The 8,900-nt window shown below is 42.0% G+C and overlaps 1 pseudogene; it reads right to left on the bottom strand.

Annotated features, from left to right (window-relative positions):
* Positions 1-4,200: 4,200 nt before the first annotated feature.
* On the bottom strand, positions 4,201-4,318 carry LOC124797030 (annotated as a pseudogene).
* Between the last annotated feature and the right edge of the window lie 4,582 nt (positions 4,319-8,900).

Here is an 8,900-nt window from a genome sequence, read left to right on the forward strand (position 1 = left end):
GTAGAAATGTTTCTACATCTGAAAGAAGACCTCTGTTCAAATTTCGCGGACGGCCGCGGTGGTCTCGCGGTTCTAGGCGCGCAGTCCGGAACCGCGCGACTGCTACGGTCGCAGGTTCGAATCCTGCCTCGGGCGTGGATGTGTGTGATGTCCTTAGGTTAGTTATGTTTAAGTAGTTCTAAGTTCTAGGGGACTGATGACCACAGCTGTTAAGTCCCATAGTGCTCAGAGCCATTTGAACCAAATTTCGCGCCAGTCGCTTAAGAGGACTATGAGGATGCAAATCAGATTTGGTTTAAATACACGCTGTAGTGTCCGTGAGCGTTAGTTACCCTTGAAATTGGACGTCGTGAGTGTTAGTCAAGAATAACTTCAAGGTGATGAAGACAGCGTTATCAGAACATCGCTGAGTTTGATCGAGGTTGTGTAGTAGGGTATGCGAAGCTGAGTGTTCCTTCTGCGATACTGCACGAAGACTTGGCAGGAATGTTGTCACTGTACATGATTGCTGGCACCTGTGGACAAGAAAATGGTACTGTCGCTAGAAGACCGGGCTGCGTACGGCCACGTGACACTGCCGAGAGGAAGGCCATCACGTTCGGAGTGTGGCTATGGCTGATGGTACTGCATCTGCAGCAGCAATCTGAGCAGCAGTTGACACCACCGTGACGCAACACACTATTACTATTCGCTTACTTCACTCACAGCTGCGAGCCAGAAACCCTTTACCATGCATTCCACTGACCTCAAACCACCGCTATCTGCAACTTCAGTGGTGTGAAGCGTGAGCTCATTGGAAGTCAGGATGAATGTTTGTTGCGTTTTCTGATGAAAGCTGGTTCTGTCTCGGTTGCCGTGAGTCGGTCAGAAGGAGGCAGTTAAGGTCCTGCAACTAAACTGTCTGCGCGCTTGACACCTATGTCTGGAGTTACGGTCGTGGATGCGTTTACGTAAGAAAGCGGGTGCAGTCTCGTGGTTATCCCATGCACCATGCCTGCAAATTTTGTATGTCAGGTGACTGGACCTGCTGTGCAGAACAGCATTCCTTCGGGTATTTTCCAGCAGGATGAACCTCACCCACATAACAGTGCTGTAACCCAACATTCTCTTCAGTGTGTCAAGTGCTGCCTTGGCCTGCTCGAACACCAGACCAGCGTCCAATCTGGCACAGATGGGACGTCATCGACCAACTTCCGCCTCATCCGCAAACAGCATTAACCGTCCCTGTACTGACCAACCAAGTGCACCGAAATGGAACTCCATCCCACAAACTGATATCCGGCATCTGTACAACACGATGCATGCTCGTTTGCATTCTTGCGTTCAGTATTCTGGCGGTAACATTGTTAATGTATCAGCATTTCCCATTTACAATGGCGTATTTTGTGCTTACATTATCCTATCTTCCTGCAGTGTTAATCACTTATATGTTACCTAGACAAATGTATTCCCGAGATTTCAGTACGCTACATTAATTATATTTTGGTGTTGCGATTTTTTCCCGTCAGTGTATATGGTACCTGAGGTACGTCTCTGCAGAACGTTGGTAGAGTCTGTCCTTATGATGATGATCCACTAAGATGCACAGAACAGTCTCATAGCTGAAGCTGACGAGACGCCACTAGTCAGCAGCTTCTCAAGTGGGGCACCGCTCCCTGTTGTGGTAATGACTGCAGCCGACTCATCGGCTGGCGATTCAGCACGCAGGTCTCTGGTGATGTTGAATTAATGGTGCGTAGTGAAACCTGGTGTTGTCGTGTACTTTGCTTGTGCTCATATGCAGGTGCAGATGTAGAGGAATTAAACTCTGCACCCAATACTGCAATCTAGTCCTCTGTGCAGTCAGAACTGGTCGACCATTACCACCCCCTTCGTTCAGTCCAAAATCCGGCCACTGTTAAATACAGGCGCTCGACAGGCCTGGATATAGAACTATTCGACATACCGGCTACATGCAGACACACAGTGTTATGCCTTTATAACTCTGTCAACTGTTAGAAACGTTGCGCAGAATACACAAACGATATGACGCTCTTCGCGTCTAGTATAGTTCAAATGGCTCTAAGCACTACGGGACTTAACATCTGAGGTAATCAGTCCCCTAGGCTTCGAACTACTTAAACTTAACTAACCTAAGGACATCACACACATCCATGCCCAAGGCAGGGTTCGAACCTGCGACCATAACAGCAGCGTGTTTCCGGACTGAAGCCCCTAGAACCGGTCGGCGATAGTTGCCGTCCGTCCAGTATGTACCTGGTCGAGTCTACAGGATGATCAAGGGGTAGCACACTGCTCATCACTGACAAGTGCAGTTGTAATGATATAGTTAGCTCTTAGTGATATAAATGTGTCCCATTGGGAGCTATAAAAACCTTAAACAATGGTGCTAAAAATCTTGCACACCGATTCGTTTGTTGTCAGTGGGCTCTACCGTCACTGATTTGCCTGATGTATTTGTCTGCGAGATTCAAAGTGTTTCTTCCAAAGCTAGCATGATTCTGTTTCGCAAAGTAATATCGAAGCGTAGACTCTTTAAGCACGTCCTTATGAGATTTTCTGATATTTCGATAATTTTTATCATGCTGAGATATATATATTTCGAATAACGTAACTTTTCCATTTGATATATAAGATGAATTTATACTATACAGTTCAGAAATACTAATAAATGCAATTCCTCATTTGCAGTTACAGAGGGCACAAAACTTCAGACAAAAAAGGTTAAGTTCGTTCTCCAATATTTTGATCGGTGATTTCTTTTACTTCGTGAGGTGGCGGTAGAGCTGTTTAGCACACACTTATGACGCAACTGATCCTACCCTCGGTGAGGAACAGGGTGGGAATTCAGGAAGTAAACTACCACATAACAACATTTGATTTTGCATCGAAAGAAACAATATACACTAATGCTCTTAAGGATAACTGCAGAATGTGGTGCCACACAACGTGGCACTACACAAAACTGGTGCTAATAGCATAGGCACATAGGGAACACACGCGACACAGATCTGTAAGTCAATGGTATTGGTGATAAGTTGAGAAAACCGTCCCGAAACACATGTGCTACAAGACGCCACTGTTTCCTGCGCATGTACCCCGACATCAATATGGAATATGATTACCATGCACACGTACACAGGCCATATAATGGGTTGGCATACTCTGGATCAGGTGGTTGAGCAGCTGCTGGGGTATAGCCTCCCATTCTTGCCCCAGTGCCTGTCGGAGCTCCTGGAGTGTCGTAGGGGTTTGAAGAAGCATCCCAGACGTGCTCGATGGGGCTTAGGCTTGGAGAACATGCAGGCCACTCCATTCGCCTGATATCTTCTGTTTCAAGGTACTCCTCCACGATGGCAGCTCGGTGAGGCCGTGCTTTATCATCCATCAGGAGGAAGGTGGGAACAACTGTACCCCAGAAAAGGCGGACATATTGGTGCAAAATGATGTCCCGATACACCTGACCTGTTACAGTTCCTCTATCAAAGACATGCAGGGGTGTACGTGCACCAATCATAATCCTATCCCACACCATCAAACCACGACCTCCATACAGGTCCCTTTCAAGGACATTAAGGGTTTGGTATCTGGTTCCTGGTTCACGCCAGATGAAAACCCGGCGAGAATCACCGTTCAGACTATACCTGGACTCTTCCGTGAACATCACCTGGGACCACTGTTCCATTGACCATGTACTGTGTTCTTGACACCAGGCTTTACGGGCTCTCCTGTTACCAGGGGTCAGTGGCATACACCTTTTAGGTTTCTTGGGGAATAAACCATGTCTGTTCAGTCGTATGTAGATTGTGTGTCTGGAGACAACTGTTGCATGGCTGCGGTAAGGTCCCGAGCAAGACTACCTACAGTATTCCGTGGCCGTCTGCGGGCACTGATGGTGACATATCGGTCTTTTAGTGGTGTTGTACACTGTGGACGTCCCGTGCTGTAGCACCTAGACACGTTTCCTGTCTGCTGGAATCGTTGCCATAATCTTGAGATCACGCTTCGTGTCACACGGTGGGCCCGTGCTATGATCTGCTGTGTTTGACCAGCCTCCAGTCGCCCTAGTATTCTACCCCTCATAACCTCATCAATATGTGTTCTTTGAGCAATTTTCAACACACAGTTACCATTAGCACGTCTGGAAACTTCTGCACACTTACTCACTTGGCATCAAGAGGCTGAGTGCACCCCGAAAAATGGCAACAGCGCATGGCGGCCCGGATGTTCACCCATCCAAGTGCCGGTCACGCCCGACAGTTCTTAACTTCGGTGATCTGACGGGAACCGGTGTATCCACTGCGGCAAGGCCGTTGCCTAAGTGCTCGTGGTAGTCACTGCAAAACTAAAAGCATCTCTCCTCTTACTACAGGAAGAAAATAAAATCGTTAACTACGTACTGTGCACGCACCGGTGGATAATAGCACTCATTCTGTTGGGCAGGAGCTCGTACGAGATATTCTTGAGCGGTGATCACAGAGATAAAGACCTACACCATTGTTTACATTTATCAAACTGTATCTGGTCATCATCAAAATCATTTCCGCGCCTTGGGCACATTCATTTTTGTGTGGATTCACTCTCCTGGGGAGTTTCGACTAATCGAAGATTTGCACAACAAGCTTTTACTTCTTCCCTAGATGTCCTTACTTTTCTTTACTCTATTCATTTCATCTCTACTTCTCTCTTCCTTGTAGTTTGGTTTCTATTCTATAGAAATCTCCTGTTTTGAGGAGGAAAAACTTTTGTTTGTGGACCCAAGCTTTTTCCTGTCAGCTGAGAACTCTTCCAGCAGAAGTCAGATGTCGACAATGAGGGTGTGTATTTAGACACATGTTGTACTGAATACTACCAATCCTGTTCCTGCTCCTGGATACGTTACTGCCTCTGGATTACTGACAACAACGGTGTAATAGCGTAATTACACCTGATGATATCCAGTTTCGACTCTTGCCGTTACGCTATAAGGGGTGAAATCCACAACTGAATAAATATTTTGTAGATTTTAAACATGGCTGCAGCAGCAACTGTTAAAATTCTTGAGCACATCTTTAGCACAGAATTGTTTGGAAAATGAAATATCTTTATTAAAATTGAAAGCTACTAACAATGGATACGACCCTAAATTAATTGATCAAATTGCAAGGAAAAAAACAGCTGAAAATTTTTCTACTTTAGGAGATAAAAGGGCAAAAAAGTATGATAGTAATAACTTTATTTCTATTCCATTTTTGGGGAACGTTTCATATAAGATAAGAAGACTTTTACAGAAACAATACGGTTATAGAGTTGCTTTTTCCGTAAATAATAGCCTGAAACGTAGAGTAATTCATAATATTGGAGCACGAGAAGAACTCAGCACTAAGTCCGGGGTATACAAAATTACTTGTAATGACTGCCCAAACTATTACATAGTGCAGACAGGTAGACCCATTAAAGTTAGGTGTAAAGAACACATGTTAGGTAAAAATGGGGAAAACGTACATAATTCCACCTTTGCTGAACATCTATGGCTCTTACGGCTCACGCCATGTGAACTGGACGACGTAGAGCTGCTTCATGAAGCGAATAAAGGTTACAAACTAGACTTGCTCGAAGAATTAGAGATTTTCAAGCATCTGTCTCTAAAAGATGGTTTTGTTCTTAATGAACAGGTGCAGCTTCGAAACAAAAACTTTTTAGACAGTTTCAAACCCCTCATTGTTTTAATGTAATATAGTCTGGCTGACTAGTAGTTATTTTCTCGCTTGTTGATGGCGGTGCAATGCGCTTTTCCTGTCTTGTTGGGATTCTACGTATTTTGATGTTTGTTAGATATGAATTTCAATGTGTAGTGTGGTTAAATGACTAATATGTTTTATTCATAATGACAGATGGTTTCGTTTTATTATAAAATTTTGGTTGCTTCGCTAGTATGTATTTCACTGCCTACGTTACGCGAGACTCTCGCGCATTACACTAGTGCCCTCTCTCGTTAGATGTTCCAAGCGCAAGCTTTATCCGTTTCACACTATGAAAACGGTAAATTGGCTCTATATTTCTATTTTACATAAATGTCTTTAATTGGTCTGATACGTTTTATTTATTAAGGCAGAGTTTGAATTTACACAACCTTTGATAATTTTTGATGCGCTTATGTATGTACTTATGGATTTTAATATGCGCGAGTCTGGCACATGCAAGTGCCCTCTCTCGGCGAAACCATCTGCCCTAGTGCTTTCACACTCGTGTCTCAATCGTTCATAGGCGACGTAATGGTGCTAAACTGTTCGCTTTGATCCTGTGCCCATTACACATGTTGTACAAATGGAGATGTCTTAATTACTGACGACGCCTTTGGCATAATTGTTTTATTATTCTCCATTGCATGATGTAATTTTAGTAAGTACTAAAGATTTTGTGTCTGTATTACTTTGGTAATTTCACCGTTACTTAAGCTTCTGTTTCTCACTTTCGTTGATATGGCTTTTCTAATGAATGTGTCTTTCTGTTGAGGAAGTTTTACTTCTGATGAAGGTATATTTATATGTACCGAATCCGTGGTCAAGAATTTTAATAAAAAATTTAATCCTGCAACTGTTTTTGGCTGTCATCCTTTTATTGTGAAAAATTTTGTAGGCATAGTCAGATGCGTCACCTATCATCCGATTCTGTCCGGAAGTGGGCACTTCTGAGTAAAAATGGAACAGTGCCGTACACTTGCCTGAAAGTAGTTGACAAATATATCGTTAGATCTCATCATATGACGCACATGCGTGAACAAAAGATTAAAACCATGTAGACGTAACACCTAATGCAATGTATTACACTGATTGTTTGGGCTAAATGTTACTTCCGGTCCTAACAAAAACTCTTTGTTACCAGTACTAGAGTCAGAATTTAATAGAGGAAGGCTTGCGATCAAATGAAAAACAAGGAATATGTAACATACCTTCGGAATTTCTGAAGCCATTGGGGGGAAGTGGCAACCAAGACTATTAGAGTTCGTGTGGAATCTATGAATCTGGAGACATAACATCAGACTTTCAAAATATCATCCACATTAATCTCGACGAATGAAATGCCAGGTAAGTGCTAGAACCACCGTAATTTCGGCTTAACTGCTCGTACATCCAAGTTACTAAGAAGAATAGTATGTAAAAGAATGGAAAAGAAAATATAGGATCACTTATACGACCATTTCCTCAGAGAAACTAAATTTAATAAAAAAAGAAAAAAAAAACATGACACGCTTATAAAATTAGTGGGGCTGATAAAAGTGGTAGATGATGTAAAGTGTTGACAGGTATTAGATATATTGGAAAAATGGATGTAAGCTATAAGGAAAGACTGAGAACAGAAAATATGTAAAAGAACCTAGAGGGAACAATAACAATGGAAGTCGAAGAAAGAAGTGCTCGCATTAAAACGTGTCTAAGACAGACCTGTAGTCTTTCACCCGCCCCTATTTTACATTCTCTACTTCTAACAGGCAATGACGAAAATATAAGATAAGTACAAGAATGGGATTAAAATTCAAGGTGGAAGGGTAGTAATGGTGAAATTCGCCGATGATATTGATATCCTCAGCGAAGGTGTAGAAGAATCTATTAAATTGAATTATCAGCCTAATGGGTACAGAAGTTAGACTGAGAGTAAGCCGAAGATAGACGAGTGGTAGCAGAAACCATCTCAGCGACAAACAGAACAGGAAAATTGGGACCGCAGAGTTGACGAATTTAATGAATTTTTCTAACCAGATTAAGATATACAGGGAAATCCTCGTCAAGAAACGTCTGGAAATAAGAAATATCGACATTAATCTGGGGAACAAATTTCTGAGAATGTACCTATTGAGCACAGAATTTTGTCATGCATTGTCGAAGAAGAACCAGAACTCAAGAGAACCGAAAGCGTCTTAGATGTGGCACACGAGAAGAACATTGAAGGTAAGGTGGAACTATAGGATACGAAATGAACAGGTTCTCCCCAGTGTAGGTGAAGAAAGGAATGTATAGAAAACACTCAGGGGTCAAGATGGTAATGTAACCTTCCCCTCACTTATCGACCTTAATGACAGTGAAAAATTAAACCGCGGGCACCTGATGGAAATTTGGGAAAAGCAATCGTCACCGAAGTTAATTTGTCGGTAAAGAGGGAGGAAAGGTTACATCTAAATGAAAGGAAAAATGCAAATGAAATTGGTGGAAATTAATTTTGAGAAAAGGGTAAAATTAATATAGGAAGTAAATGTGCGGTCGTCACGTTAACAATTAATTGGCGTTAATTAGATATTTGAGATTTGGGGAAAATTACGTTCGCCAGTCCTATGGAAAACTACTATAATAACTGAAAAAGAAAGGTTATTGCACATATAATTAGCACTAAAAGCGTGGCAACTGAAGGTTGACACGTGTTGTGTGAAAACTGAAAGTTTGTCAGAAGTAATAAATTTCGCTACACTCTGACTTAATTTAGCAAAAGAATTAATAAAACCGGAAAATTGAAAGTTAATTTAGAGACTGAATTTAATAATGAGATTTGTTTCTGAAGCACTACGAAATTCAGTAAAATAAGGTTAGTCTTGGGCTGCCTCAACAATCATTTCAAAAGCTACATGAATCTATGCAATTTAGAAATAAGAGATTTAACTTTGAACTTGAATTAAATGATTCTAGACAATTAACAATAGTAGCATTTAGTACGTATCAAGCTGAGCTGCAGTCACAGGTAAGCTAAAATATGCTAACAAAACTCGCACTCTTAATTTGTGCTTGTGTAATATAAATATTGTAGCCACCTATGAATACCTTAACTGAACTTTGATATTAAAGCAGTGAAATGGAACGATATTACTTTAATGCTGGCGTCTGAATTTCAACGAAACTCTGGTTCATTTCGGAAAAGGAAGGGACCCTGCT

The sequence above is a fragment of the Schistocerca piceifrons genome, chromosome 4 (genome assembly GCF_021461385.2).
Source record: "Schistocerca piceifrons isolate TAMUIC-IGC-003096 chromosome 4, iqSchPice1.1, whole genome shotgun sequence".
NCBI lineage: Eukaryota > Metazoa > Arthropoda > Insecta > Orthoptera > Acrididae > Schistocerca > Schistocerca piceifrons.